The following is a 24,617-nucleotide window of genomic DNA, read 5'->3' as shown; positions in this document are numbered from 1 at the left end:
GTAATTTTAATATGCACTCTGTCAGGCAGTGAACAGTATTTTTCTAATGTCAAGTATAAAGTTCTCTGCTAATCAACTGCAATTTCACGTATGCAGTGTAGAAATAAATGTGTGAATGTGCAGTTACCAATCATTTGCACTAGATGCAAATATAAGATATGTATACACACACACACACACACACACACTGTAATGGGCTATGTATTACTACTGTTAGACTCAGCAGAAACGAAGCTTCGAGTGAGTCATGATGTCCCCTACTTCCTCAAAAATGTATTTGATTCCATATTATACTGTGCACATCTGCATTTATGATTTATACCGTGGCATTTTTGTTGTATTTTTTAACTAATGTGTTTAAGCAGCTTTTTGCAAGGGGATACATTTGTGCAGCAAGGTGGTTTCACACTGAAGATATATTGTGTCTTAGAGGAGAGTCCTTTCTCTGTGTGAAGTCATTGTTACATGTCATTTGAGAGGAAGTAACACGTGCTTTCTCATGTCAGATTTGCTATACCGTGGTAGTAAAGTGAAATGTGACATGTGCACGGTAGTGCTAAATGTGTGAGTGTCTTTATTATCACAATTGCTCTAAATTAAATGTTTTATTGGGCCATTTATTTTCACTGCCATGACATACATGTAATTTTATGTGATACATATGTGTGCATTACACAGGTAGCGATGATGTCGCTTTAGTTAAAGGTGACACAACACTCTGTAGGATACCAATAGTTGGGCCTATAGTAACTCTGACAGCCCTCGACCCACACCAACTACAAACATACTTTAGAACAAAGACCCCGAAGAACTTGGACTTCGAACCTACCACACCTGGTGCTGAGGGCTGGGCAAAGGTGTAACTGGCCCCAGGCATGTTGCCTTTTTATATTTCAAATAGTTTGTTTCCATAGACAAATTATGCTTAAGGAAAATGCAGAGATCAAATACAGCGAATTTCACTTCCAGGCGCTGGTCATTGGCATTCGACCTTATGTAAATTTGGCATTTCTAGCAGCTGTTTAAATGTAAAATATAAGCATCTACTGTGCGTGCCTGGAATATGTAAATACCCAGTATTTGATATTGTGTCCTCTTTGACACGATGTCTCTTCAGTGTGATAGCACCTTACTGCACAAATGTATCCCCTTGCCTTAAGCGGGTTAAATACATTTGTTAAAATAAATACAATAAAAATAATGCCATAGTATATAAATCATAAATGCAGATGTGCAGAGTATAATATGGAATTAATAACATTTTTGAGGGAGTGGGGCGAGGGGATCATGACTCACTCAAAGCTTCGCTTCTCCTGGGTCATGGCCCAACCCATCAAAAATCAACAGTGGTCATAAATAGGATATTACACTCTGCAAAAAAAAAATATATATATTCGAAATATAGTATATAGTGCAAATGATTGGTAAGTGCACATTTACACATGTCTACACTGCAAAGTGAAATTTCAGTTGAATAGCAGAGAAGTGCGAACTTGACATTAGATAAATACTGTTTACCGCCTGACAGAGTGCATATTAAAATTACCGCCTGACAGAGTGCATATTAAAATTACCGCCTGACAGAGTACATATTAAAATTACCGTCTGACAGAGTACATATTAAAATTACTGCCTGACAGAGTGCGTATTAAAATTACCGCCTGACAGAGTGCGTATTAAAATTACCGCCTGACAGAGTGCGTATTAAAATAACCTAATGCATGGAAACAATACTGCTAAGAAACACAAGACTCATATTCCATGTGAGCTTAATTTACTGCTCAATGTTTACTCTTTGCATTCTGGTTTCAGTTCAATATTTTTTAAAACAATTAAACCTAAAAAATGTCATGGTCTAAATCATACAAGCAGATATGCAAAATATACTATGCTTTTTGCAGGTATTAGGAAAATAAAAAAAAGAAACAATTTCTCTCTATGAGAATATATATTTTTTTTTGAATGACCATTTTAAAGAAAAATCACAGTTTGAAATCAGGATTTTAAATATATATTTTTGATAAAATTGAAGTTCCATTAAAACATGTTTTTTTCATTTAGTAATAACTTTAATGCACATATGGGTCTGCACAAAATTTGGCATAGAGCAGATGTACCTCAGGTTTGGAATGTTCATTATTTTGCAGGTAAGTGTAGGAAGCAATTCTATAGGGGAGTTCACTTTTCAGACTGTTTTAGAAACTTGCATGAGAGTTAGTTCGCGCTTATCACTTTCAGCTTAGTTTTTGTTATGTGCATATTCATACATATCTGTCCGGGAGGGGAAATTAATGACAGGGGGTTGAAAATAGAAGCTTTTTCATTTTAAGTCTCTTAAAAACCTGGCTACTGTAACGAAATCTCCTGAACAGCTTATCATGAAGTTTTGCATACGTCTGTTTCATTGTTTTAGATGTGTTTCAAAGAGGTAGTTTTATGTAATTCTTGACCGTTAATTTGTAAATTATTTGTGGATTCAGGTCGCAGAAGGATAAGAGGGTAATACATGTAAAAAAAAACCATCTAAATGAACATGGGAGAATGTTTTGTGGTCGAAGCGTAGGATGCAGAACAGCAGTCTGACATCTTGGAGACCTCCAGAAAGTTGGCCTAGGAATGCTTTCCGTCCATTGCTGTCCATTGTCTTTGTGGGTTGTAACTCACATTTGCCGGCTTTATTTGTTTCAGGCTGTCCGGCTTGAGTTCGTCCCTTCCCTTGCCCACGTCTTATTTACTGTATCCTTCCGACTGCTCGTTTTCTGTAAACAGGCCTTTAAATCTTGCTTTTATTGTGTCACATAAATGGCGTACCAAATGGTAACTTTGCGTACGCCCCGTCCATCCCTAACACTGGACATTGATTGAATTTAGATGTCCGTCTCTATTAAGGAGACCGCATTTCATGTAATAAGTCCACGTGTTTTGTATTTGAACACTATGTTTAATATGATGTTAGATATTTAATGTTAGAATCAAGAAACAGGAGTCGACTGCTCTACATGGAGTGCATGTGATTTTTAGCGGCTGCGTCTCACTTATGATGATTTCAACACCCAGTGACAGTGTGGGGGCAGATGACTGAGACTGAGGTGGGAGTGATAGTGTGGGGGCAGATGACTGAGACTGAGGTGGGAGTGATAGTGTGGGGGCTGCTGACTGAGACTGAGGTGGGAGTGATAGTGTGGGGGCAGAGGACTGAGACTGAGGTGGGAGTGATAGTGTGGGGGCAGATGACTGAGACTGAGGTGGGAGTGATAGTGTGGGGGCAGATGACTGAGACTGAGGTGGGAGTGATAGTGTGGGGGCAGATGACTGAGACTGAGGTGGGAGTGATAGTGTGGGGGCAGATGACTGAGACTGAGGTGGGAGTGATAGTGTGGGGGCAGATGACTGAGACTGAGGTGGGAGTGATAGTGTGGGGGCTGCTGACTGAGACTGAGGTGGGAGTGATAGTGTGGGGGCAGATGACTGAGACTGAGGTGGGAGTGATAGTGTGGGGGCAGATGACTGAGACTGAGGTGGGAGTGATAGTGTGGGGGCTGCTGACTGAGACTGAGGTGGGAGTGATAGTGTGGGGGCAGATGACTGAGACTGAGGTAGGAGTGATAGTGTGGGGGCAGATGACTGAGACTGAGGTGGGAGTGATAGTGTGGGGGCTGCTGACTGAGACTGAGGTGGGAGTGATAGTGTGGGGGCAGATGACTGAGACTGAGGTAGGAGTGATAGTGTGGGGGCAAATGACTGAGACTGAGGTGGGAGTGATAGTGTGGGGGCTGCTGACTGAGACTGAGGTGGGAGTGATAGTGTGGGGGCTGCTGACTGAGACTGAGGTGGGAGTGATAGTGTGGGGGCTGCTGACTGAGACTGAGGTGGGAGTGATAGTGTGGGGGCAGATGACTGAGACTGAGGTGGGAGTGATAGTGTGGGGGCAGATGACTGAGACTGAGGTGGGAGTGATAGTGTGGGGGCAGATGACTGAGACTGAGGTGGGAGTGATAGTGTGGGGGCAGATGACTGAGACTGAGGTGGGAGTGATAGTGTGGGGGCAGAGGACTGAGACTGAGGTGGGAGTGATAGTGTGGGGGCAGATGACTGAGACTGAGGTAGGAGTGATAGTGTGGGGGCAGATGACTGAGACTGAGGTGGGAGTGATAGTGTGGGGGCAGATGACTGAGACTGAGGTGGGGTAAGGTGGGAGCTGCATGGATCTGAGCCACAGCTGGATTTATTGATTTCGCTTTGCACATAATTATAAGTCTGGGTACCACGACCAGTCCCAAAAGGTCCACAGCTAGGACCCAAAAGATGGTCCCACCCAATGACCTGTGCCCCAAGACCAGAACCCCAAGGTCATCCTCCCCAACGGGCTGTGGGCCAAGGCTAGTCCCCTCCAGGCCAGCAGTGGCTGAGCGAGCTGATAGTTCATTGCGGGGAGCTGCAAGTCACAAGTTTAATCAATCCCAAACAAGGCCGAAGCCGCCTTCCATCATTGCAAGCCCGGTAAAGTGTACACTATTACACCTGTAATTTAGGATTGCCATATAAAAACATTATTGTTAATGTTAAGAGCCCAACTTTGAACCGAGGCCAGTACCAGATTGTGTGGTGTGCCTCCTGCAGACGGTGGCCTAAGACATGTTCCCAAAAGCAAGCTCTTGAGCGCTGAACGGTAGCTTCATCATCTCAATGTGGAGCAGAATTACTGTGCCCAAAAGTGAGACATCAAAGCCGACCAAAGAAGTTTACTCTCTTGATTATGAAACATACATTAAACCATTCACAGTATGGTAGGTAAAACAAACCTTTTAAAAACAAGACCCGCATCAACATCCGCAGCAATACCAATGTAGCCGTGAAGAGACATGACTAATCAACGACAGTCAAGGAAAAGTGGAGCAAAACTCCAGTGGAATCCCATACATTCAAGGCTCTAAGAAGAATGGGACACATCCAAGATAAATCAGAGTGAGGATGAGCGACCAGAAGAAACAGCTGGCCCTAAGTGAGTACACGACTCCAACTAAAAATAAATGTGGAACAAAGCGTAACCTGAACTCGCATTCTTGGAACACTGCGCAAAATGAATGGTGAGAAAATTGTGCACCATAACAAGGCTGTGCTTGACTCAAACATTTACATGAAAAAATGAGAATTACTGACTTGCATACAAATCTGTTTCTAATTCGGTATTCTAAACCAAATATAAGCAAAAAGTGTCAAAGCATGAACAGAAATGATATGCCTTATAAAAATATGGACTAAAAATACCATAAAAACAAACCCGACCCACCATCTACAAACCACTGGGAATAAAACAGAATAAGGCAAATGGCATTATATTAAAACGATCTGACTTATTATAGTTCCATAACGATCTTAAAAAAAGAAAACTGGGCCTCTTTGAAGAGAAACCCCCTGCTTTTTTTTTACTAAAGAATGATTTGAGGCAAATTATTGATATAACTGAAAGAATAAAAAAACAATTGTATATATTTTTATAAAACTAACGAAGTTGAATTAAAATCGGTGTTAAATTAACTTGACGTCAAATAATTAATGTGGTGAGTGTAATGCTTCTACCTATCATAAACATATGGCCATCAGTAAACATTAAAGGACCGGCTACGTGTAAATACAACCTGGTGGGGGGAGAGTAGGAAGGCCACTGTGTACAATCCTAGTGAACAGTATATTGGAGAAAAACAAACATCGGACTAAAACAAATGGATGTGGAATTTAAAACAAACACATTGAATCACGTGCACAAGCCAGGGTTAATAAAGATTCTACTGCTTTCAAACAGTAGACTTGCATTTAAAATACAAACATTGGGCAAAAAGGAAATCACCCATAACGCCTACACAATGAAACCACAAACACTGGGAAAAGTTCTTACTGAACCAGTTTAAGGTTGAATGAAATGGACTGGTGCCCTTTATGTTGGTGGAGTGAAAACGATTTAAACAAATTAGAAGTTCATAATATCTCTATATTTTTTATCATTTGTTACTTATATAAGGAACCCTCAACCTCGTGGTATCGCCAGTGCGGCTTCAAACAACCTATCACAAGTGTGCAGGCTGTCCCTCAACACAAGATTGCAGACAGTAGAGGAAGAAACTGGCAGCGATATGAGTTCAGGGTTGGTAGGGCAGATGTGATGGGCACAGACACGCGGGTTCCCCCCTCCCCCCTGGTTGCCGTGGTGCCTTTTGGGTCTATTCGGAGGCCGCGCGCACCCATAGACTTTGCTACAGCTGGTATATCCTCTTACGGACATTTCAATATGGGTGGCAAGAAATGTATCTTTTTGAAAAAAATATGACATTTTATTGTACATGTTTTAGTTTGTATGAAATATTGCTTTTAAAACCATTATTAAAGATATATTGATTCTCAATCTGTTGTGTAAGCAGAATTCGTTTGTTGTGCGATTGTTTTTTCCTACGATGACCAGATTGGCACTTCCCAAACATGTTACTCACGGTCTCCTCTAGAGCACAAGATTCTTAATGCTGGTTGTAAATATTGTAGATAGACACGTGTATTGAAAGTCAAATGCAGAGGTAAATATATACATTGAAAAATGTTTGCAAGATGCGCGGAAAGATATAGGTAGACCTACAGAGGGCCAATCAAATGTATTCCAGAGTCACAAACAGCATCTCTGTAGTTATGATTAAATTGCCATTTTCATGAGAAAAGGCCTTTCTGATTTGCATATATAAGTTTGTCGCTCTTACACTAATCATCAGAGACTCTCATGGGTCCAGCTTAGTTTCGTTTCTTCCTCCAGATTAGACCTGTTGGCAAAGTAATTTTGCGGCAAACTAAAAGAAACATTTCCCATTTTACATCTCAAAGGAAACATTGCTCTTGACTGTAGTAAGAAATACCTAAAAGAATCCCCCCAAACTTGACATGAAGATATAGGCGCATGTTGGACCCAAGGCTACATTGAGGTCATGCCTCTTGGCATCCATCCAAGACCAGAGCCTGCACCCACATTCCTGCCATGGCCGAAGCATGGCGTTCAAGAACCAAGAGAATTCATCGAAAATAGCTCTTTCAAGGAAGATCTGTTATTTCGCTCAGAAGAGAAAAATCTTTGTCATTAAAAACACTGAAATTGCCCTCAAAATGTCTTACTATGTCTTGATATGTTTGTGCTGCAAAACCTAAAAAAACAGTGACATTTGCCTGCTATGATGAGCAGTGACCCATGACTCCCCCAGTGCAGCCCCCATTACTTCGCACTTGGAGTCGCAGATGCAAGACATGACCTCACAGAGGACAAGACATGACCTCACAGACGACAAGACATGACCTCACAGACGACAAGACATGACCTCACAGAGGACAAGACATGACCTCACAGAGGACAAGACATGACCTCACAGAGGACAAGACATGACCTCACAGAGGACAAGACATGACCTCACAGAGGACAAGACATGACCTCACAGAGGACAAGACATGACCTCACAGAAGACAAGACATCACCTCACAGACGACAAGACATGACCTCACAGAAGACAAGACATGACCTCACAGAGGACAAGACATGACCTCACAGAAGACAAGACATGGCCTCACAGAAGACAAGACATGACCTCACAGACGACAAGACATGACCTCACAGAGGACAAGACATGACCTCACAGAAGACAAGACATGACCTCACAGACGACAAGACATGACCTCACAGACGACAAGACATGTCCCATCAGTACTGACAGCAGACTGTGCCACAGTGACTGGCCCTGCAGAACTCCAGCGTCAGGTGGCAGGTACTGGGGGCCACGGCCCCCTTCGTTGGCGACCAGGCTGTTCTACAGGCAGTTGGAATTTTAGGGGCATTTTTAATTGTTTTTTCATTAGCAAATGCTAACTTTCCTTTCATTGTTTAGTGAATAAAGACACACATCTCAGTAAGACATGCAGGTAAAGAAATAGTTAAGATCTACAGACAGACAGACAGCCCAGCCCGCCAGACAGATTGAAAGATATACAGACAGAGATAAGGTGCATGGTTAAGATTTTTATGGAGCTCCGTTGGAGCAAGGTAACAGGTCTGCAGAAGGGCGATGCTCACGTCTGTTTGTTTTCTGTACTTTTAATAATATCATCGCTTTAAAGACATCCTTTATCCCTGCTATCGCTTGCTTTCACAGCAGGCCTGGCATGGGAATGATTTCACAAGCACTGCAGTGCCCTTTAGTTGGTTTAGAGGGTTCTGCTTCTGTAGGGGCTCAGGATCAGAATGGCTTGTGTATGAGCCGTGTTTTGCAATCGGACTTTCACGCTGAGGTTTTTCTGGGGTTTCACCCTTACCTCCAACATTCATTCGTTGCATCATACCTGCAGCCACAGTCCAGTTCTCCTGCCCACCGGCCATCCCTCTGCCAGTCGTAGTCCTGGAATGCCGCAGCTTCTTCTTCGCTTTCTGTTTTCTTTTTTTCTTCTTTTTGTTTCTGCATTATGTCAAACAAGTGCTAAAAATAGGAAACTGTAAGAAAGCAAAAACAATAGACTAATTAAACCTTGTACCATCAAAAGTTTTTCCACAAATTCCATAATATTTGTTTGAGAAACCTAAATCCTTACCAAATATGTACACATTCAAATTCATATACAGGGTTGGGGAGGGTTGGCCTACGTAAAGATGGCTGACCCTTGAGTTACTCTATATGCATGCGCTGCTGAAATCTGTAAACACCGGATTTCTGTGGTGCAATCGCCTCAGAAAACAGTTCGTGTTTTATGTTCATCATGGATAGGGCTCCCGGGTTGATGGTGTTTCTTTTTTTTAACATTTCCGTCTGTATTTATCCATATTTATTTTGTTGTCCATATCACTGGTGTTTATCCATATTTATTTTGTTGTCTATGCACTCATCCATGGATGCCAGTCGTTTTAGCAAATTAGCATTTTACTACAAATACATGTTAACATAGGACAGTATTTAAGGAAATCTCAAGCTGTTTTTAAGTCTTCATGATGTCTAGCTGCTCAGCTGTTGTCTAGAATTCACGAGAGACAGCTTAAGTCTCTTAAAAGAAGCACCATTTTCAGTATTTTTCTGCTTTTACAAATAAATACAGACAAGAAACACATTGTGTTCTGTCTGTATTTATCTTTAAAAATCAGTAAAGACGGAAAACTGGAAGCCTTAATCAAGGTAGTAATGCCGCTGGACTGGAGAACCAACTGCCACTCGCCCAGTTCCCACGAAGATAACTCTGATGTCAGCCATAGTCGAAAACATCCCCTAATCCCATAAATATACCCTGAAAATGGAGTGTAGTAGCTGTGCCACTAAACTCACACCCAAGAACGTGGCTGCTATCACTATCTCTCCCCTTCTGAAGGTGTACCCCTGGTGTATCTGTATGTATGCCTCACGCATCTCACCCCCTTCCTCTGTTCTACTCATGCCTTTCTTAAGGTGTACCCCCGGAGTATCTGTATGCATGCCGCAAGCATCTCATCCCCTTCCTCTGTTCTACTCACGCCTTTCTAAAGGTGTACCCCCGGTGTATCTGTATGCATGCCGCACGCATCTCATCCCCTTCCTCTGTTCTACTCATGCCTTTCTAAAGGTGTACCCCCGGTGTATCTGTATGCATGCCGCACGCATCTCATCCCCTTCCTCTATTCTACTCATGCCTTTCTAAAGGTGTACCCCTGGTGCATCTATATGTATGCCGCACGCATCTCATCCCCTTCCTCTGTTCTACTCATGCATTTCTAAAGGTGTACCCCCGGTGTATCTGTATGCATGCCGCACGCATCTCATCCCCTTCCTCTGTTCTACTCACGCCTTTCTAAAGGTGTACCCCTGGTGTATCTATATGCATGCCTCACGCATCTCATCCTCTTCCTCTGTTCTACTCATGCCTTTCTTAAGGTGTACCCCCGGTGTATCTGTATGCATGCCGCACGCATCTCATCCCCTTCCTCTGTTCTACTCATGTTTTTCTTAAGGTGTACCCCCGGCGTATCTATATGTATGCCGCACGCATCTCATCCCCTTCCTCTGTTCTACTCATGCCTTTCTAAAGGTGTACCCCCGGTGTATCTGTATGCATGCCGCAAGCATCTCATCCCCTTCCTCTGTTCTACTCACGCCTTTCTTAAGGTGTACCCCCGGTGTATCTATATGTATGCCTCACACATCTCATCCCCTTCCTCTGTTCTACTCATGCCTTTCTAAAGGTGTACCCCTGGTGCATCTATATGTATGCCTCACGCATCTCACCCCCTTCCTCTGTTCTACTCATGCCTTTCTAAAGGTGTACCCCCGGTGTATCTGTATGCATGCCGCACGCATCTCATCCCCTTCCTCTATTCTACTCATGCCTTTCTAAAGGTGTACCCCTGGTGCATCTATATGTATGCCGCACGCATCTCATCCCCTTCCTCTGTTCTACTCATGCCTTTCTAAAGGTGTACCCCCGGTGTATCTGTATGCATGCCGCACGCATCTCATCCCCTTCCTCTGTTCTACTCACGCCTTTCTAAAGGTGTACCCCTGGTGTATCTATATGTATGCCGCACGCATCTCATCCCCTTCCTCTGTTCTACTCACGACTTTCTAAAGGTGTACCCCTGGTGTATCTATATGTATGCCGCACGCATCTCATCCCCTTCCTCTGTTCTACTCATGCCTTTCTAAAGGTGTACCCCTGGTGCATCTATATGTATGCCTCACGCATCTCACCCCCTTCCTCTGTTCTACTCATGCCTTTCTAAAGGTGTACCCCCGGTGTATCTGTATGCATGCCGCACGCATCTCATCCCCTTCCTCTATTCTACTCATGCCTTTCTAAAGGTGTACCCCTGGTGCATCTATATGTATGCCGCACGCATCTCATCCCCTTCCTCTGTTCTACTCATGCCTTTCTAAAGGTGTACCCCCGGTGTATCTGTATGCATGCCGCACGCATCTCATCCCCTTCCTCTGTTCTACTCACGCCTTTCTAAAGGTGTACCCCTGGTGTATCTATATGTATGCCGCACGCATCTCATCCCCTTCCTCTGTTCTACTCATGCCTTTCTAAAGGTGTACCCCTGGTGCATCTATATGTATGCCTCACGCATCTCACCCCCTTCCTCTGTTCTACTCATGCCTTTCTAAAGGTGTACCCCCGGTGCATCTATATGTATGCCGCACGCATCTCACCCCCTTCCTCTGTTCTACTCATGCCTTTCTTAAGGTGTACCCCTGGTGTATCTATATGTATGCCGCACGCATCTCATCCCCTTCCTCTGTTCTACTCATGCCTTTCTAAAGGTGTACCCCTGGTGTATCTATATGTATGCCGCACACACCTCACCCCCTTCCTCTGTTCTACTCATGCCTTTCTAAAGGTGTACCCCCGGTGTATCTGTATGCATGCCGCACGCATCTCACCCCCTTCCTCTGTACTACTCATGCCTTTCTAAAGGTGTACCCCTGGTGTATCAGTATGCATGCCGCACGCATCTCATCCCCTTCCTCTGTTCTACTCACGCCTTTCTAAAGGTGTACCCCTGGTGTATCTATATGTATGCCTCACACATCTCATCCCCTTCCTCTGTTCTACTCACGCCTTTCTAAAGGTGTACCCCTGGTACATCTATATTTATGCCGCACGCATCTCACCCCCTTCCTCTATTCTACTCATGCCTTTCTAAAGGTGTACCCCCGGTGTATCTATATGTATGCCGCACGTATCTCATCCCCTTCCTCTGTTCTACTCATGCCTTTCTAAAGGTGTACCCCCGGTGCATCTATATGTATGCCGCACGCATCTCACCCCCTTCCTCTGTTCTACTCATGCCTTTCTTAAGGTGTACCCCTGGTGCATCTATATGTATGCCGCACGCATCTCATCCCCTTCCTCTATTCTACTGATGCCTTTCTAAAGGTGTACCCCTGGTGCATCTATGTGTATGCCGCACGCATCTCATCCCCTTCCTCTGTTCTACTCATGCCTTTCTAAAGGTGTACCCCTGGTGTATCTATATGTATGCCGCACACACCTCACCCCCTTCCTCTGTTCTACTCATGCCTTTCTAAAGGTGTACCCCTGGTGTATCAGTATGCATGCCGCACGCATCTCATCCCCTTCCTCTGTTCTACTCACGCCTTTCTAAAGGTGTACCCCTGGTGTATCTATATGTATGCTTCACACATCTCATCCCCTTCCTCTGTTCTACTCACGCCTTTCTAAAGGTGTACCCCTGGTACATCTATATTTATGCCGCACGCATCTCACCCCCTTCCTCTATTCTACTCATGCCTTTCTAAAGGTGTACCCCCGGTGTATCTATATGTATGCCGCACGCATCTCATCCCCTTCCTCTGTTCTGCTCACGCCTTTCTAAAGGTGTACCCCCGGTGTATCTATATGCATGCCGCACGCATCTCATCCCCTTCCTCTGTTCTACTCATGCCTTTCTTAAGGTGTACCCCTGGTGTATCTATATGTATGCCGCACGCATCTCACCCCTTCCTCTGTTCTACTCATGCCTTTCTAAAGCTGTACCCCTGGTGTATCTATATGTATGCCGCACGCATCTCACCCCCTTCCTCTGTTCTACTCATGCCTTTCTAAAGGTGTACCCCCGTTGTATCTGTATGCATGCCGCACGCATCTCATCCCCTTCCTCTGTTCTACTCATGCCTTTCTAAAGGTGTACCCCTGGTGTATCTATATGTATGCCTCACGCATCTCACCCCTTCCTCTGTTCTACTCATGCCTTTCTAAAGGTGTACCCCTGGTGTATCTATATGTATGCCGCACGCATCTCACCCCCTTCCTCTGTTCTACTCATGCCTTTCTAAAGGTGTACCCCTGGTGTATCTATATGTATGCCGCACGCATCTCACCCCCTTCCTCTGTTCTACTCATGCCTTTCTAAAGGTGTACCCCTGGTGTATCTATATGTATGCCTCACGCATCTCACCCCCTTCCTCTGTTCTACTCATGCCTTTCTTAAGGTGTACCCCTGGTGTATCTATATGTATGCCTCACGCATCTCACCCCCTTCCTCTGTTCTACTCATGCCTTTCTAAAGGTGTACCCCTGGTGTATCTATATGTATGCCGCACGCATCTCATCCCTTCCTCTGTTCTACTCATGCCTTTCTAAATGTGTACCCCTGGTGTATCTATATGTATGCCTCACGCATCTCACCCCCTTCCTCTGTTCTACTCATGCCTTTCTAAAGGTGTACCCCCGGTGTATCTGTATGCATGCCTCACGCATCTCACCCCCTTCCTCTGTTCTACTCATGCCTTTCTTAAGGTGTACCCCTGGTGTATCTATATATATGCCTCACGCATCTCACCCCCTTCCTCTGTTCTACTCATGCCTTTCTAAAGGTGTACCCCCGGTGTATCTATATGCATGCCTCACGCATCTCACCCCCTTCCTCTGTTCTACTCATGCCTTTCTTAAGGTGTACCCCTGGTGTATCTATATGTATGCCTCACGCATCTCATCCCCTTCCTCTGTTCTACTCATGTTTTTCTTAAGGTGTACCCCCGGTATATCTGTATGCATGCCTCACGCATCTCACCCCCTTCCTCTGTTCTACTCATGCCTTTCTTAAGGTGTACCCCTGGTGTATCTATATGTATGCCTCACGCATCTCACCCCCTTCCTCTGTTCTACTCATGCCTTTCTAAAGGTGTACCCCTGGTGTATCTGTATGCATGCCGCACGCATCTCATCCCCTTCCTCTGTTCTACTCACGCCTTTCTAAAGGTGTACCCCCGGTGCATCTATATGTATGCCGCACGCATCTCATCCCCTTCCTCTGTTCTACTCATGCCTTTCTTAAGGTGTACCCCCGGTGTATCTGTATGCATGCCGCAAGCATCTCATCCCCTTCCTCTGTTCTACTCACGCCTTTCTAAAGGTGTACCCCCGTTGTATCTGTATGCATGCCGCACGCATCTCATCCCCTTCCTCTGTTCTACTCATGCCTTTCTAAAGGTGTACCCCTGGTGTATCTATATGTATGCCTCACGCATCTCATCCCCTTCGAATTTGAATTTGAATTTGAATTTAAAAACATTTATTGAGGGCACTTATACCATGCGGTTTCATGGCGCTTTAAGTGATGCAGTAGCAGTCGGCAGTAGAAGGCTAGACAATGTAGGCTTGCTCAAATAACAGGGTTTTGAGGTCTTTCCGAAATTGCATGTATGAGGGAGAAATACGGAGAGCGGCAGGAAGAGAGTTCCAGAAGAGCGGGGCGAGAACAGCAAATTTCGCTCAGCCAGATTTCTGTTTCTTGAAGCGAGGAGTGGTCAGGAGAGCCTTGTAGGCAGAGCGGAGTTCGCGACCTGGAAGGTACGGTTTTATGGCAGAGCATATAAACTCGGGGGCTGTGCCCGATCTGGCCTGAAAGGTGAGGCAACCGAGTTTAAAAAGAACACGTTCCCTCACCGGGAGCCAATGCAAGGCTTTGAGCAGGGGAGTGGCACGATGGTATTTGGGTAAGCCATAAATCAAACGAGCCGCTTGATTCTGAATGAGCTGCAAGCGATAGATCGCATAGGCAGGGGCTCCATTATAGATGATATTACCATAGTCAACTCGCGACAGTACCATGGCCAACACAATAATTTTTAAGGCAGAAAGGGAAAAAAAACGGGATACTTTCCTAATTAGCCTTAGTGAAAAAAAACAAGCAGAAACCACTGAACCAACTTGTGAGTGGATAGAGAGTTGTGAGTTAAGAAAAATCCCGAGAGTTTTGACCTTAGGGACGGGAAGAGGGGGAACACCAAGTGACAGGGGCCAGTGGGAAGAGGTCCATGGACTGCAACCACCTCCGGTCAGGACTAACTCAGTCTTGTCCGGATTGAGTTTGAGGTGGTTGCAGTTCATCCAGTCCTGAATGAATGTCATAACTGTCTGAACATTGGGGGCAGATGAAGGGGAATTAGAAAGATTAAAAATAACTGGAGATCATCGGCGTAATTAAACACCGTGACCTCCATCTGCTGTAACGAAAAAATGAGGGGGTGGATGTATAAATTAAATAAGAGGGGGGAAAGTGATGAGCCTTGAGGAACCCCGCATTCCACCTTACGAGAGTCCGCGGTGAAGTTGGCCAGATGGACAGCTTGGGCCATCCCTGTGAGGAAGGACTCAATCCACGAGAAGGCTAGGCCTTCTATGCCCGCCGCCCTGGCACGATTGAGGAGAATGCAGTGGTCCACCGTATCAAAGGCGGCGGACAGGTCTAATAAGATCAAGGCTTGCGGAAGGTTGGTATCGATGCCTTCACGTAGCGCATCCATTACCGAGATGACCACTTTCTCGGTGGAGTGCAATGGGCGGAAACCGGCTTGACGAGAACAAAGACAGTGATTGATTTATACATGAGTACTTTGGGTAGTTGTGACATGAGTTTCCAGAATTTTTGCTAGATAAGGCAGTAGGGATATGGGACGATAATTGGAGGGGGAGGAAGGATCAGCGTCAGGTTTTTTAATAATAGGTACTACAACCGCTGATTTGTGTAAGCCAGGGACATTTCCTTTCCTTAACGAGTCATTAAGGAGGGTAAGAGGGGGAGTGGGGGAGGTTAAATAAATTTCCCTAAGGATATGGGCTGGGGCGAAATCTAAGGGAGAACCAGATTTGACACGGTGAAGTAATGGGAAGAATGTGTCCTCAGTTAGTAGTGGAATGAGATTGAGTTTAGGGACAGTGGGCGGGGGGGAGGGAATGACAAATGTGAGGGAGGGTGGGGGAATGTTAAGTTTAATTTTGGCTACTTTGTCAATAAAAAACTCATTGAGCGAGTTACAGAGGGACTGAGAGGGGGGGATGGTGGCCGTGGTTCTACTGGATAATGCTAGTTCATGGACCGTGGCAAACATTTCCTTTGAGCGAGACTCAGCTGCCATAATCCTGCTGGTGTAGAACTCAGTTTTAGCCGCAAGAATGCCCTTTTTATAAGTTTTTAGAACAGACAGATACATTGTCTTTAGCTCTGGACTATAGTTTTTCCTCCAGGCTCGCTCGGCTCTTCTAGCTGCTAGTTTCTGTTCTTTTAGTTTTAAAGTAAACCATCGATTGGCTGCATGGGCCCGCTTAACAGTGAGTCGCCTCAGGGGGGCGAATTCGTCACCCGCCAAAGTCAGCCAGTTGTCGATGGCGACCAGTTGAGAGGTAGCAGTAAGGTCTGCAAGATCGGGAGCGGTTTTGGCCAGGGTTGAACAAAAAGTGGGCATATCCGTTTTTCCCCATTTCCTGACCCAGGTGTTTTTGGGAAGTGGAGGTTTGACCAACGCGGTCAGTGCCAGGGAAAAGGAAATGATAAAATGGTCGGACCAAGAGCACGGGGAAATTATGGGGGATGTAGATGGAATGTTTAATGCCCAGATTTGATCCAACATGTGACCGTGTGTATGTGTAGAGCCATGAGTGAGCAGTAAGAAGTTTAAAGAAATCATAAAGTCTGTAAATTCTTTGGATTGAGGGCTCTCAGCAGGTTCATTGGGCCAAAAGTTTAGGTCCCCTAGAACTAGTACCGATGAGTTGTTAACCACCAGGGTGGCTAAGAGAGCCTGAATGCTAGGAAGGAAGGATGGGGTAGGCTGGGGAGGGCGGTAAATTAAAACAAAAGTGAGTGGTACCTGGTGGAAGGTTGAACGAGCTACAAGGTAGTCTACCTCAGGAATGGGTAGGGAAGGGAGAATCTGGAAGCTGAAGTCAGTCCGGGCTATTAAGGCGACTCCACCACCCCGTTTGCCCTCAGGCCGATCAGCTCGAATGACAGAGTATGAAGGAGGCAGCGCGGCTAACACGTTGGGCAGGGAGTCAGCCTTGAACCAGGTCTCAGTTAAAAATATAAGGTCTGGGTTATGAGTGTCAATATAGTCAAATAACTCGTATTGATGACTAACCGCGGACCTAGTATTTAAGAGTATTGCTGAGGTATTGCACGTTGGCGCTGGGGGAGCTGATGGGGGCAAGAGAATAGAGGATGGTGTTTTGGGTGAAGGAACTAAGTGTGGACCAATGATGGGAGGGCAGTGAGGGGGGGGGAGTATAGATCAAGCTGTCTCAGGTGGGTACTGATCAGGGGGTCAACCGCTCCAGAGACCCAATAGGAGAGTAGTAGTGCTGACGAGTACGTAAGTAAACGGGCAGCCTTTCGTGCCCCTAGCCCCGGTCGGCCGCGGACGGGCGCAGACGGGCTTAACTCTAGCGCAACTCCGGCGCGCCTACGTCGCGCCCGCTGCGCTCGTCCGCTGCGCTGACACATACTGCACGGTTAAGTAGGGGCGGGGCGGTGGAGGAGTGGCAGGGCTGGGAAGGAAGGCAGCCCGATCTAAGATGGCGCCCGTTGCTGCTAAGAGCCCGCAAATATGCCAACCCGCCCTGGCAACCCAACTCTGAAACCCCAATAAAGGTAAGAAACCTGCACAAACTTTAAAAACGAGTTAGTAGCAGTAAAAATGCAGTACTAGTGAACATCGCCTGTGCTAGTAATCGGCGGAGGCGGAGAGCGAGGAGATCGCGACCAGTTATCCAAGCGTTATACCAGCCAGCCCACTGCCACCGGGCTACTAGCAAACACGAGAGGAGAACAAGTCCAAGCTCTTAAGTAGGGGCGGGGCGGTGGAGGAGGGGCAGGGCTGGGAAGGAAGGCAGCCCGATCTAAGATGGCGCCCGTTGCTGCTAAGAGCCCGCAAATACGCCAACCCGCCCTGGCAACCCAACTCTGAAACCCCAATAAAGGTAAGAAACCTGCACAAACTTTAAAAACGAGTTAATAGCAGTAAAAATGCAGTACTAGTGAACATCGCCTGCGCTCGTAATCGGCGGAGGCGGAGAGCGAGGAGATCGCGACCAGTTATCCAAGCGTTATACCAGCCAGCCCACTGCCACCGGGCTACTAGCAAACACGAGAGGAGAACAAGTCCAAGCTCTTAAGTAGGGGCGGGGCGGTGGAGGAGGGGCAGGGCTGGGAAGGAAGGCAGCCCGATCTAAGATGGCGCCCGTTGCTGCTAAGAGCCCGCAAATACGCCAACCCGCCCTGGCAACCCAACTCTGAAACCCCAATAAAGGTAAGAAACCTGCACAAACTTTAAAAACGAGTTAGTAGCAGTAAAAATGCAGTACTAGTGAACATCGCCTGCGCTAGTAATCAGCGGAGGCGGAGAGCGAGGAGATCGCGACCTGTTATCCAAGCGTTTTACCAGCCAGCCCACTGCCACCGGGCTACTAGCAAACACCCCTTCCTCTGTTCTACTCATGCCTTTCTAAAGGTGTACCCCCGGTGTATCTGTATGTATGCCGCACGCATCTCATCCCCTTCCTCTGTTCTACTCATGCCTTTCTTAAGGTGTACCCCCGGTGTATCTATATGTATGCCTCACACATCTCACCCCCCTTCCTCTGTTCTACTCATGCCTTTCTAAAGGTGTACCCTCGGTGTATCTGTATGCATGCCGCACGCATCTCATCCCCTTCCTCGGTTCTGCTCACGCCTTTCTAAAGGTGTACCCCCGGTGTATCTGTATGCATGCCGCACGCATCTCATCCCCTTCCTCTGTTCTACTCATGCCTTTCTTAAGGTGTACCCCCGGTGTATCTATATGTATGCCTCACACATCTCACCCCTTTCCTCTGTTCTACTCATGCCTTTCTAAAGGTGTAACCCCCGGTGTATCTGTATGCATGCCGCACGCATCTCATCCCCTTCCTCTGTTCTACTCACGCCTTTCTAAAGGTGTACCCCTGGTGCATCTATATGTATGCCGCACGCATCTCATCCCCTTCCTTTGTTCTACTCATGCCTTTCTTAAGGTGTACCCCCGGTGTATCTATATGTATGCCGCACGCATCTCATCCTCTTCCTCTGTTCTACTCATGCCTTTCTAAAGGTGTATCCCCGGTGTATCTATATGCATGCCGCACGCATCTCATCCCCTTCCTCTGTCGTACTGATGTTTTTCTTAAGGTGTACCCCCGGTGTATCTGTATGCATGCCTGACGCATCTCACCCCCTTCCTCTGTTCTACTCATGCCTTTCTTAAGGTGTACCCCCGGTATATCTGTATGCATGCCTCACGCATCTCATCCCCTTCCTCTGTTCTACTCATGTTTTGCTTAAGGTGTACCCCTGGTGTATCTATATGTATGCCGCACGCATCTCACCCCTTCCTCTGTTCTACTCATGTTTTTCTTAAGGTGTACCCCTGGTGTATCTATATGTATGCCTCACGCATCTCACCCCCTTCCTCTGTTCTACTCATGCCTTTCTAAAGGTGTACCCCCGGTGTATCTGTATGCATGCCGCACGCATCTCACCCCCTTCCTCTGTTCTACTCATGCCTTTCTAAAGGTGTACCCCCGGTGTATCTGTATGCATGCCGCACGCATCTCATCCCCTTCCTCTGTTCTACTCACACCTTTCTTAAGGTGTACCCCCGGTGCATCTATATGTATGCCGCACGCATCTCATCCTCTTCCTCTGTTCTACTCATGCCTTTCTTAAGGTGTACCCCCGGTGTATCTGTATGCATGCCGCAAGCATCTCATCCCCTTCCTCTGTTCTACTCACGCCTTTCTAAAGGTGTACCCCCGGTGTATCTATATGTATGCCGCACGCATCTCATCCCCTTCCTCTGTTCTACTCATGCCTTTCTAAAGGTGTACCCCCGGTGTATCTATATGTATCCCTCACACATCTCACCCCCTTCCTCTGTTCTACTCATGCCTTTCTAAAGGTGTACCCCCGGTGTATCTGTATGCATGCCGCACGCATCTCATCCCCTTCCTCTGTTCTACTCATGCCTTTCTTAAGGTGTACCCCCGGTGTATCTATATGTATGCCTCACACATCTCACCCCCTTCCTCTGTTCTACTCATGCCTTTCTAAAGGTGTAACTCCCGGTGTATCTGTATGCATGCCGCACGCATCTCATCCCCTTCCTCTGTTCTACTCACGCCTTTCTAAAGGTGTACCCCTGGTGCATCTATATGTATGCTGCACGCATCTCACCCCCTTCCTCTATTCTACTCATGCCTTTCTAAATGTGTACCCCCGGTGTATCTGTATGCATGCCGCACGCATCTCATCCCCTTCCTCTGTTCTACTCACGCCTTTCTAAAGGAGTACCCCCGGTGTATCTATATGTATGCCGCACGCATCTCATCCCCTTCCTCTGTTCTACTCATGCCTTTCTAAAGGTGTACCCCCGGTGTATCTATATGCATGCCGCACGCATCTCATCCCCTTCCTCTGTTCTACTCATGTTTTTCTTAAGGTGTACCCCCGGTGTATCTGTATGCATGCCGCACGCATCTCATCCCCTTCCTCTGTTCTACTCATGTTTTTCTTAAGGTGTACCCCCGGCGTATCTATATGTATGCCGCACGCATCTCATCCCCTTCCTCTGTTCTACTCACGCCTTTCTAAAGGAGTACCCCTGGTGTATCTATATGTATGCCTCACGCATCTCACCCCCTTCCTCTGTTCTACTCATGCCTTTCTAAAGGTGTACCCCTGGTGTATCTGTATGTATGCCGCACGCATCTCACCCCTTCCTCTGTTCTACTCATGCCTTTCTTAAGGTGTACCCCTGGTGTATCTGTATGTATGTCGCACGCATCTCACCCCCTTCCTCTGTTCTACTCATGCCTTTCTAAAGGTGTACCCCTGGTGTATCTGTATGTATGCCTCACGCATCTCACCTCCTTCCTCTGTACTACTCATGCCTTTCTAAAGGTGTACCCCCGGCGTATCTATATGTATGCCTCACGCATCCCATCCCCTTCCTCTGTTCTACTCATGCCTTTCTAAAGGTGTACCCCCTGTGTATCTATATGTATGCCTCACGCATCTCATCCCATTCCTCTGTTCTACTCATGCCTTTCTAAAGGTGTACCCCCGGTGCATCTATATGTATGCCGCACGCATCTCATCCTCTTCCTCTGTTCTACTCATGCCTTTCTTAAGGTGTACCCCCGGCGTATCTATATGTATGCCGCACGCATCTCCTCCCCTTCCTCTGTTCTACTCATGCCTTTCTAAAGGTGTACCCCCTGTGTATCTATATGTATGCCGCACGCATCTCATCCCCTTCCTCTGTTCTACTCATGCCTTTCTAAAGGTGTACCCCCTGTGTATCTATATGTATGCCTCACGCATCTTATCCCATTCCTCTGTTCTATTCATGCCTTTCTAAAGGTGTACCCCCGGCGTATCTATATGTATGCCTCACGCATCTCATCCCCTTCCTCTGTTCTACTCATGTTTTTCTTAAGGTGTACCCCCGGTGTATCTGTATGCATGCCTCACGGATCTCACCCCCTTCCTCTGTTCTACTCATGCCTTTCTTAAGGTGTACCCCTGGTGTATCTATATGTATGCCTCACGCATCTCACCCCCTTCCTCTGTTCTACTCATGCCTTTCTAAAGGTGTACCCCCGGTGTATCTATATGTATGGCGCACGCATCTAATCCCCTTCCTCTGTTCTGCTCACGCCTTTCTAAAGGTGTACCCCCGGTGTATCTATATGTATGGCGCACGCATCTCCTCCCCTTCCTCTGTTCTACTCATGCCTTTCGAAAGGGGTACCCCCGGTGTATCTATATGCATGCCGCACGCATCTCATCCCCTTCCTCTGTTCTACTCATGCCTTTCTAAAGGTGTACCCCCGGTGTATCTATATGTATGCCTCACGCATCTCACCCCCTTCCTCTGTTCTACTCATGCCTTTCTAAAGGTGTACCCCCGGTGTATCTATATGTATGGCGCACGCATCTAATCCCCTTCCTCTGTTCTGCTCACGCCTTTCTAAAGGTGTACCCCCGGTGTATCTGTATGTATGCCGCACGCATCTCCTCCCCTTCCTCTGTTCTACTCATGCCTTTCGAAAGGGGTACCCCCGGTGTATCTATATGCATGCCGCACGCATCTCACCCCCTTCCTCTGTTCTACTGATGCCCTTCTGGTGTTAATATGCTTTCTTATGTTTCCCACCTTACACCGTACTTGTACGTCAGTGGTATTTAAACCTTTCTATACTTCTATGATATATCTTCTCTTCATTTTAATTATATGTTGAGGTTTTTTAAAACATTTTCCTATTCCTTCCTGTTCTATATTATGACTTTGGATATTTAAATGTTTTTCTCATATCTCCTGCTTCACCATCTACTTTTTTCGTTCTACGGTGGTATTTAAAACCCTCTGTAATGTACCCGTCACTCCTCTGTAGTATGTAGGTGTGCCTAGCATTCTACTCCTACCCACCCTAGTGTTTGTGGCGCTTAACCGTGTCTATCATATCTCTTCCTCTTCTGTGTTTACACCTTTGGGATGTTTCACCTCCAATGTCGCCCTCTTCCCAGTGTTCTGTTCTTGTTACTCGAGGATATGTTTATTCCTCAGCCCTAACACTCTCTTTCTGTGTTTAGGCTCGCGATGTGTTTAAATGTCTCTCTTTCATCTCTGGTTACCCTCTTCTATATTTATACCTTAGTGGCATTTAAATCTGTCTTTGCCATCTTTCTCTCTGACTACCATATTGTTCATTTTCTGATTTTTCGTTCTATAATGTCTTCATCACCCACCTATTACCAGAAGTATTTCAGTAGGCCGTAATATCTTTCCTAATCCCCTACTGAGTTCACATCCCACCAATGTTTAAATGTCTCTAGGCTCTCATTCTCCTCCCCCATTCTATTTTTATCGGTTAAGTATTCAGAGGTATCTTATCGCTTGCCCCTCTTCCATACTATATTTATATCACTAAGATATTTAAATAGCTCCAGACATCTAATCTCTCTCCTGTACTTTATTTATTAAGCTGTGGTATTTAAATGTGACAGTAAATCCCCTCGCACTTTTACCTTATTAATATCCTGAGGCATTTAAACGCCTAACATTTCTCCCTTTTCTACTCCACATCTGTTAATGAGCTTTTTTGATGTTGCTCTAAAGTACGCCCATTTACTCCTTGAGTGTACATAGAAATATGCACTCCCCCCCTGTATAATATTTTTAAACGTGTGATAGATGTCACTGAAGTCCCTTCGCTCTCATTCCTGTACTGCATTTATGAACTGGAGATACATAATTGTCAGTAGAAGTCCTCCCCTATCCCTCCTCCACTGGCTAATAAACGTGAGATATGTATGTTTCACAATAAATCCTTTCTCTGGTTTATTGTGTTTACTATTTGGAGGAGAGTCCCTATAATCCCAATTCTTCATGTATATTATAGTTGGATCTCACTTTAATCTTTTTTAGTGCCTCACGGGGGATTTGTCGCTTTTTAAAAATCCCGATTTATTGATTGATTGATTGATTGTTAACTGTACAATATTAATAAACTGGCAATATTTTCAGTATCAGGGCAATCCTTTTTCCTACTGTATTGTGTCTATGAAGCCAAAATACTTAGGGGTTCATTACGAGTACGGCGGTCCATAGGACCGCCGTACTTGCAGTGGAGGGCCGACCACCGCCATACAGCGGGTCACCTGCAGTATTACATGTGTGACGGCTGGACTACCACAGGACCTCTGCAACCGACGGAGATCCAGTGGCGGATGCGCAGCAGTCAGAGGCAGAAATATGCCGGGGGTGCCGCTGCAGCACCGCCAAGCATATTTTGGCTTTGATGTGCTGTGGGTAACAGCATTTTGCATGATCCCGTGTGCATATTGGCTTGAAAATGAGTGTGCTTCCGAATCTGGGTTGATGTCAGGTCTTAAGTTTTCCATCTTTTCCTTTTTAGGTGTCGCCTGGCTATCGCGTAAGCGATTGCACAGCGAGACTTATGTAGGGGCTTCAGAAAATGCTCCCAAAGGCTTCCCAGGCGGATCAGGTGGCGGTTACACGCACAACCACGCGCATTCCATTTGCCACCAGCTACTTCCTGCGCGTGCGCCGCCTCACGCATTCAGAGAGATTTAGTAAGGGGCACAAGACCTTAAGAATGCGGTTTATGGCCAGTCCATGTGAGGCATTCAAGCGCGAAGCTGGCATCTGGCATCGGACTTCAAAGCAGCAGACTGCTTTCGCCAGCGCGCGCTGGGCCTCACTTCCTGCATCCCCTCTTACAACAATTAACTTTCGTTATAACTCACACCCCATATGCTCGTTCCCTCCCACCCTTCCTTTGATGTCCGCTTTTCTTGTTGTTTACAAACCACGCCACACACTGCTGCATGCCACACACTGCTGCACGCCACACACTGCCGCACACCGCACACTATAGCATGCCAGACACTGCTGCGCACACTGCTGCATTACACACTGCTGCATTACACACTGCTGCACGCTGCACACTGCTGCACGCCTCACACTGCTGCATGCCGCACACTGCTGCACGCCTCACACTGCTGCACGCCTCACACTGCTGCACGCCGCACACTGCTGCACGCCACACACTGCTGCATGCAGCTGCACACCACACACTGCTGCACGCCACACACTGCTGCACACCGCACACTGCTGCATGCCGCACACTGCTACACGAAACACTGCTGCACGCCACACACTGCTGCACGCCTCACACTGCTGCACACCTCACACTGCTGCACACCACACACTGCTGCACGCCACACACAGCTGCATGCC

The 24,617-nt window shown here is 46.4% G+C and overlaps 1 protein-coding gene across 1 annotated transcript in view; it reads right to left on the bottom strand.

Annotated features, from left to right (window-relative positions):
- Window positions 1-24,617, bottom strand: part of BCL6 (BCL6 transcription repressor) — a 157,842-nt gene that overhangs the window by 91,537 nt on the left and 41,688 nt on the right. The window contains exon 2 of the mRNA XM_085635898.1: window positions 8,362-8,509. The gene's annotated coding sequence lies outside the window, so the exon portion shown is untranslated. The remainder of the gene's footprint in view (window positions 1-8,361; window positions 8,510-24,617) is intronic.

Source organism: Triturus cristatus, chromosome 11 (genome assembly GCF_964204655.1).
Source record: "Triturus cristatus chromosome 11, aTriCri1.1, whole genome shotgun sequence".
NCBI classification, from domain to species: Eukaryota; Metazoa; Chordata; class Amphibia; order Caudata; family Salamandridae; genus Triturus; species Triturus cristatus.
This window is presented reverse-complemented; position numbering and strand designations above follow the sequence as displayed.